Genomic DNA, 8,857 nt, shown 5'->3' with positions numbered 1-8,857 from the left:
AAGTTTTCATGGAAAGATGCCCTTTTTTTTCAAGATTAAATAAAACTCAGAAAACAACTATACAAATATTCACAGGCTTGGTTCAAAACAAGTTAGCTTATTTCCTAAATTAGCCAAAATACGCCAATTGTTCCCCGGCAACGGCACCAAAATTTGATACGCTCAAATTACACCTATTAATGGTATAACGCGAACGTTGTCAAATATATTAACCCAACAAGGTTGGGGTCGAATCCTTACGTAGAACAATATGTAGGCAATTTGGGCGCATTAGGAATTATCACTAACAATAGCTAGACCGAACGCATCAATGGTGGTTTTTTGATAAGGTTTTGATAAAGTACGGAAATATAAATTCTAATCTAGAAAGCAAGTAAAATGATCAATGGCCACAAGAATGGAATAAAGGAAACGACTTCTCAAGTAACAATCCAATCTATTTCACGCATTATAAATAATAGCAAGTTTATTTTATTTAGCCTCGGATAATGAATCTAAATTAACTTCTCCCGAAGATTAACTAGACTACCCAATTGAAGATCCCTCAAGCAACTAGGAGCATTAAGAACACCCGAATGTGGCTACAAGTGGTATCGCCTATTCCTAGGTCAATTTCCATTAGATGAGGGTTAACGCCCCAAATTCATGTTAATTATTCTAACCCAACCCCGTTCTTCCTCTTCCGAGTTTCAAACAAAGTAAATGGGAAAGTCCTAGGGTTAGCTACTCCCTTGAGAAAAGTTGAAGAACAAGAATAATTAAAATAACAATAACTTACTTGATTAAAAATAATGTCGATCAAGAAATAAGCACAACAAGATATCAATCTTAATTGTCACCACGAAATTCCCATAAACAAGGATTAAACAAAAGAAAGAATATTTACGTATGAACCCTAGCCTCAAACTTGTGTTTTATGCCAAAGATAATTTTATAATGTTCCCAGTTGGCTTTTAAATGAACTGTAATAGAAAAAATCGTCAAAATCCAAGTTCTGCTCGGACTGGGCCGGAGTCTGCGCGAATGAGAGGATGACGTCAGCAACAATTTCTTTCTTCAGCGCGAACGCGTGATACACTTGCACGAATGCGCAGAGTAACTTACGCGCGTGGGCGCGAACGCGCAGGGTAATTTTCCACCAAAATTTCCAGAATCTCCAGTTGTTTCCAGTGATCAACTTTTTTCCTCTTTTTCTCTTGTTTCCCACACTTAGGCTCTAGGAACCTCGTATTACCTGAAACATAATAAAAACCACGTAAAATCACATAGACTTGCTTAAAAACAAGTAAAACTTATAGCCGAAAAGCATCGATTGTGGCGTAAAATCACGCCACATCATACATCTATCTACGAGCCTCTACAAGGAGCACATAACATCATAAAGATAGGACAGGACCCCGTCATACCCATATATGTACGCAAAAGAATAATACCACTAAACTGCAGCTCCGAAACAAATAGAGTGCTCATGTGCAATCACTGATCAGGCAACCTAGGGGTCTGATCCGTCTCCCTACCTACCTACGGGCATGAACGCAGCATCCACAAACAAAAGACGTCAGTATGAATAATTTACTGAGTATGTAAAGCATGAGTAACAAAACAATAGAGATATGAAGATAGCGTAAGGTAAAGAGTACAATTTGTACCTCTAAATGCCTCTTAAGGCGGATGTCATGCACAATTAACCTTTCCCTAAAGAAAACATTTTCATGCGCACATATATAATGTTACCGTCCCCGGCCATATAGGCTAGGTGTCATCCGTACCCGGCCATAACAAGGCTCGGTGTTATCCGTACCCAACTGCAGTGGTGTGCACAATAAGTATCGTACCCGACTAACTATAGTGTGGCTCGGTGTCAGAAAATAGCTATATATATAAATCATGCATGAGTATCCAAAGGAAACATTACAACTATATCAGAGTGACATAAGGTCGGTGAACCTCCGATTACCATTATAGAATCATCATTATCGCTATATCTCTCATCAAAGGGTCAACTATCATAAGATGAGCTCAACCACAACGCACAAGATCAATAATATCATGAGAACATTGTGAATCATAAGGTTCTAGCATTTTGAGGAATAGGGACATTATGGATATAATGTGTAGGTTCACAATACAGAAATCATGCCTTAAGAAAGAAAGGGTTAGCCTTAACATGCCTTTTCATCTCCTTAACTACTTAACGTTCTCCTCCCAAGCTCTCAAATCTACGTTCAAGAGAATTCGTTCTAGAGTTAAATCTTGAGAACACTCTTAAGTTCAAATTAGAGTAACTAATGAGCTAGCAGAATTTGGGTAGCACTTCCCCTATTTTGTCTACTTCCACCGAATTCCAAAACAACTCCCAATAAACAATAACAACATCGAAGATACCATAATCAAGGACTTATATTCAATTTAGTCTTAAATCAATCCAAAATCCCCTTTCAAATTCAACTTATAACCATCAACTTCAATTCAATACTTTGTGACTTCTCTACTCTTATTCTCTCATCCCAAAGACTTAATAAACCTTTAAACCAACTCAATCATATAAATAATATGGATAACATACCTTATAATAGAAGGAATTCACTTCCCTCAACTTCTCCCAAGATCAAGTTCATCACAACATTGAAGAGGAGCAAGAACAATCATCTTCCATGGGTTATCTTGAGGTTTTGATGTTTGATCTTCTCTTTTAATGGGGTGGATGGTTTTTGAATGTTACAGAACCTTCAATAACCCTCTATTAATGTGGAGATAAGAGTGTGGAAAGTGGGTGTGAAGAATGATATCTTTTGCAACTTAAAAAGGTTTTAAAAATGCTCCTCCGCTTCAACATGCGTATGTGGCCGCATCTCCCCTCCTCTTCCTTAGGGAAACGTTGGGCAGTGAGGTGCCCAAATTTTGGGAGTTTTTGGCCTGTACGCTGCACAACATACTTGATACGCGGCCGCATATTGCTCCAGATTTCCAATTTTCGAGAAAATGCGTTCTTTTCGATTCGTTTTGCCTCCAATCCTTATGAAACCTTCTTGGCACTTGTATATAACTTTATTAACCATATAAGGAGCCCTATATATTCCTCTCAAGATGATGCTATGCAATTTATAGCACAAATGATACGAAAACTTCCCAAAACATGACTCCAATTCCAATCCTTCAACGAACTTACCTCCGCCGCTTCATTTAACTCCGAAACCTTAAGGTACATACTTGATATTGTTAGATACACTCCTTAACCTGGTAAGGTATTAATATCCACTTTATGGTTGATTTAGTTTACTTATAATGCAAATGACGCGAAATTTCCGAAGTGTAACATTCATCCCCCCTTAAGAACATTCATCCTCGAATATTAGACTCTTAGGATTCTAAAAAAAATTCGGCAGAGTTTTGATATGCTAAAATTTACACTTTTAATAGCGTAAAGCAGACGACGTCAAATATAGTAACCCAACGAGGTTGGGTTCGAATCCCACAGAGAATATGGTGTGAAAAGTTTACTAAATAAGTATTATACTAATCTTGCGGTCCTGGTGTATTCCAGAAAAGGGTTTTATAGTTGTTTTGGTTGTGGACAAATTTAAAGTGACTAGAAAATTAAAGTTGCAAATATATGGGTAAAAAGAACCAAGTTTGTGTCCCCGTCAGATAAAGTGTATGATTGTGGGCATTGATCTTGATATACTTCTAATGGATCGTTTGTATGGATACACTTCACCTCTATGTGAATCTAGACTATTTCCCAATAAGAAAAAATTATTTCTTTCTATGGTTTTTCCAAAGATAAGAAAGTATGCATGAAGAACGGTTAATTATGCCAAGTAAATTCCTCTTATTTCTAAGTGAATTTATTAAACAAGGTTTAAAGCCCTGAGTTCTTGTTATTTGTTCTTATCAAACCCTAGTTATTTTCCCAAATAAACTAAAGTTTATGGCGTTAGCTAATATTTGCAACCACTAACTATATGATGAAAATGATGAACAAATAAACCCTAACAATCCATTAGGCGTATATCGTTCACAATTCCCAATCACACAACACCCATCCTTAGGTTTACAAACTTAGTAAACTTGTTTAGCTACTCATGGCAACAAGAAAACAATAAAAGATTGAAGATTGCATAATTAAATTTTGTATTGAACTTACGAATAAAACTTGAATGTAAACAAATGTAATTGTCTGGAAAATTTTCACAAGTAGTAACAACCCAAAAGTAATTACTACAAGTCTAAAACTCCAGATATCTGAAAAATAAAACCTAAACAGGTAATTATACAAGTTAAACTCGGAATAATCAATCCCAGTCCTGTTCCAGGTCGGTTTGCACTTTGACGGGTCGTCGTTGCGCTTCGACGGTCATCGACATGTCGATGTGCATGACGATAATCTGATGACATATTTTCAACTCGCAGGACTTCAGTCGTCTAAGCACTTCAACGACCGTCAATCTTGTCGACGGTCTGATGCACTTATCACTCTGTAGGAAGTCTATCGACGAGGTAACTCGATGGGCCGTCGAGCATGTCGACGAACCGTACTTAGTGCATATCAGTACAGACACTTGATTTCCTTGTTTTTTTTCTCTTGCCAAGCATTCTAACTTCGAAATACCTGCACAACACACAAAACACATCAAACAGACACAAACTTGCTCGAAAACAAGTAAAACTTAGAGTTAAAAGCATTAGATGTGCCATAATTTCACGGCACATCAACACCTCCAACTTAAAGTCTTTGTTTGTCCTCAAGAAAGTCAACTAATAGACTCAATCTACAAATGTCTAGATATTACAAAGTAAAACTGTCTACAGTAGTTGTGGCAATTGACTTTCGGCATATCATGTGTATCGCAATGACTCTCCTCTCAATAACGACAAAACCAATAAAGGACTCATTGCAACTAACAATGAGGCTTCAATTTAATACATCTAGTTATCACAAAAACTATAGCACACACAAATCAAGACTTACGGGAAACCAGTCACTTAACAAATTCTCATGCCCTCACAAAGACCAAAGAATGTCCCAACATATATGTATACACAGAATGGGACAAAAGACAACGGAGAAGAGGAACACTCACACTCACGCTCATAAAGAAATTCTCTAGCTAAGCATGCAAATACCACAGGCTTGCCCTTATTTTCAGTACCCTCGACTTTGGACAGTTCAGCTGTGATCACACTAGGACTTTTTTAGGGTTGTAATGTAGGCTCGGGGATGGGTAGGATGTATATTTGGAAAACTGTGACTCACCCTCCTTGAACACTACACCTTATTCTTTTCTTTTACCCTTTTCGTCTTTTGTTTTCTTTCCCTTTTTCGTTTTATTACCTCGGTGTGGTTTTATTGCTATTCAACTGCTATATTTTTTTTCCTGTTTTTCTCTTGTTCTTTTTTCTTTCTACACTTACCACACCGATATCTTTTAACTAGGAAACTCACCTCTACCCCACTTTAGGCTTACGCTGCATGTTCCCCTTATTCCACCTATCACCCCTAACTTAGGCTTTTAGCCTCATTTTTATCATTTTAGTGCCAAGGAGGGACCGGATGCAAAGAGAGGCATATTCAGAACGGGTATTGGTTTATTATAGCTAGTCAAAGAACAGTTTTAAGGCTCAAAAATGGCTAACAAGGGGTATTTATCTATAAGTTGGCTTAAATTTAGGCTAAAATGGGTTCCTAACACAAACAAGGCCTAAGATTATTTCACAGCTTCACTTATCCTCAGAATATAGACACGACTAACTAGGCAAGTTCTATATTACATACACAACTAGAGAATATATGTACAAGACCTCACAACACATGGCATCAGAATTGTCAACAAACTAGTCTCCCTGCTATAATTTCACACACAAGGTAACTCAATAATCTAAATGTCATACAAAGAAGCATGCATGTCAATTAAACAACCAAGTCCAAGTTTTCAAAAATTTTGGAGTGGAGTACTTTTTCTCAAATCAAAACAAGACAGCCTTAAGTTAATCAAACCACCACCACATAAGTCAAAATTACTTTATTTTATCTAAACCCGACCTAAACATTCCAGGTTCAACAAAAAATAAACTCCTAAAGAAAAGAACCATGGCAAAGAAAAGCCTAGGGGGTCCTAAACACATATATACAAATAAAATACTTCCACCCCCAATTAAAAACAAATCGGCAATGTCCCCAATGCAATAAAAGTAAAACAAGGGAGTAGGAATACATGTGGCGCACTAGGCGCTCTGCTCCTCTCGCGACTCATCGGTCTGCGAGGCATCAAGTGGTGCATCCGCACTAGCAGTAACATCAGTGGTTGCATCAGTAGCAGCATCAATAGTAGTACCCGTAGCTGCTAGCACTAGAGCAGGAAAGGGCAGTAGCAATGGTACCCCAACTGGAGCACTGCTCGAAGTGCCTCCCCTGGTCCCAAAAGGGAGATTGTCCACAAAAGAGCTTTGAATGGCCTTTACCATGTGTTGCTCCTCTAGACTCAAACCCCTCGGGTGAGTACTCTCTCTCACTGTTGCTACCTCTTCTTCCTCACCAAGAACCACTCTCTTTCTTTTTCCCCGACCACCTACTGCGGTAGGCGCAACTAACTGCACTACTGGAAGCTCCTCCTCAATCTTCGCGCCAATAGATGGTGGGGCTGCTACTAAGCTCTGGTCACGAGCCTTTAACAACAACGCATCAGCTTTAAGCTGTTATAACTTTGCCCTCAAAGCATCAGTGGAAGTGGTCAGGCGGGCAATCTCCAATGCTGTCAATTTAATCTCAAAACCATCCAGTCGAGCTGACAATGTTGACCTCACAAGCTCTACAATCTTACCCACTCGCTTTCTCACAAAACCATCGAGCTCGGCCATTATGACCTTTGACTGCTAATCCGTTGTAGCTGTCTGTTTTGCTAATGTTCTGAAGTTCTCCATCGAGAAAGCATAAGGATCAACTCTGGTTGTACCCTGGGGCTGTGCTGCTGGGCCCGCTAGCGGCTGGCCTCCGGGGCTGTGGAGCGGAAGTCTGTGGCTCAGGAATAGCGGAAACCGAGTCTCGTCCATCAAGCTCTATCAACAATGTCGATGGCCGGAATCTCGACCTAACTGCAATGCGGACAGGGCTCAGTAATAGGGGCAGTAGTGGTGGGTAATTCCTGTGTAGAGTCACCCGCGAGCCCTGGATGAATCAGCTCCTGAGGTATGGGCACTCCTCTAAGTGCCACTGGGAACCCATCCTCTTCTTCCTGTCCATCATCGACGGCCTCTTTCTTACTCTTCTCCACAGAATAGGTCGACGAAGCTGTAATTCGGTGGTCGATGTTAGGAATAAAACGCACAGGTGACCTCCAAACTAGCTTTATAATCAGGCATGGATATATCAGTGAAGTGCTGGGCTGGGAAGCCCTCAACTGAATCTCAGTACTCGCCAATGCTCCGAAATCAATTGGGTATCTAGACATTAATATAGTTACAACAACCTGCCTGCCAGCCGTAAGTGCATTATTGGCCTCCAACTGCACCACATTCAACCAAAATTTGCCCTCCAAAGTCAACCATCTCTTTACTACCCAATTAACCAACTTAGTACACTCGGCCCTCTTGCTCGGATGACCTACCACTGTAGTTACCCAGTCCCTGACGGACTATTCCTTGCGTCTCAGCAACTTGTCTTCCAACTCAATTGTCTGTCTCGGGGCGGTGTAATTATCGCCTAAGTATACTTTGTTGATGGCCTGGGTAGATATATCAACACTCACCCCTGTGATCTCAACCTTTCGCAGTTTCTAGCGCTTTTTTCTGACTTTCTTGATCAAGGCCCCATATGCGGCATATATCTCACGTACCAAAATCGGACAATAATCCCCAGGCAGATCTTGTATTAACTCTAACTGATAATGGCGAATGAGCTCTTTGGCCCTGGGTAAGATCTAGAGCCCCTCAAAAATGATCCGCCGCTCTTCATTTATGGTACGATTTTCATGCTGGGTGCCATCATCTTTTAGTCCAATACCATACTCATACAACTTTTACAATCGGCACCCTCAATAACAAAACTTTCCTCAATCCTATGCTTCTGATTTCCCAAGCCCTATCCTCCTCATCCTCTTCATCATCATGCGGCAGGCTGTGAGCTCTGACGGGTCTTGGATCTAGAAGGTGCTGGAGGGAGGACCGAGAAAGAAGATCCTCGTGTGACTCGTGGTGCTTTAAACATGTGAGGACTCTCCAGCGGCAGCCTCCGAACCTTCCTCCTCGGATCCATCACCAAACCCAGATGTAGATGATCCCTCCTTTTCAGACTAGGAGGAACTGGGTGGTGTAGGAGCCGGTACATTGACATACCTGTTCCAAATGAGAACGACAACCTTATTCTTCCTCTCAGGCATAACCTCGAGCTCATCATCCGATCCCTCATCTCTAAGTGTGGGTTTGCCACTGGACCTCCTTCGACCTGTTGTTCTTTGAGTTTTCCTCGAGCCACCTCCTCTAGTAGTGGTCAGCTTGGGTGGCGCCGTACCTGTAATCATCAAAAATCAAAATCTAGTTAATCTGTACGTGTGAACTCAAACACAGTGAGCTTCGATGAAAAAATATACTCAACTTGTACGATGTTGGATCCGCTTACCAATATTCCCCCGCCGTTGTGCTTTGACGGACCGTCGAACAGCTCGACGATTCCGTCTTTGTACAAAGACGGTCCGTCGACCTGTCGATGATGCCATTGACACGTTTACGGCCCTGGCAGAAGCAACTGTAAGTTTGCAGATTTTATTTTGGTTTCATTTTTTTTAACTCCAATCAATCAGAGAACACATATTCAATTATTTTGCACATTTGGGGTTTTGGGGCTTCGGGTTACTCAGACTTC

The sequence above is a fragment of the Lycium ferocissimum genome, chromosome 9, assembly GCF_029784015.1.
Source record: "Lycium ferocissimum isolate CSIRO_LF1 chromosome 9, AGI_CSIRO_Lferr_CH_V1, whole genome shotgun sequence".
Lineage (NCBI taxonomy): Eukaryota > Viridiplantae > Streptophyta > Magnoliopsida > Solanales > Solanaceae > Lycium > Lycium ferocissimum.
Note: the sequence above shows the minus strand (reverse complement) of the source record.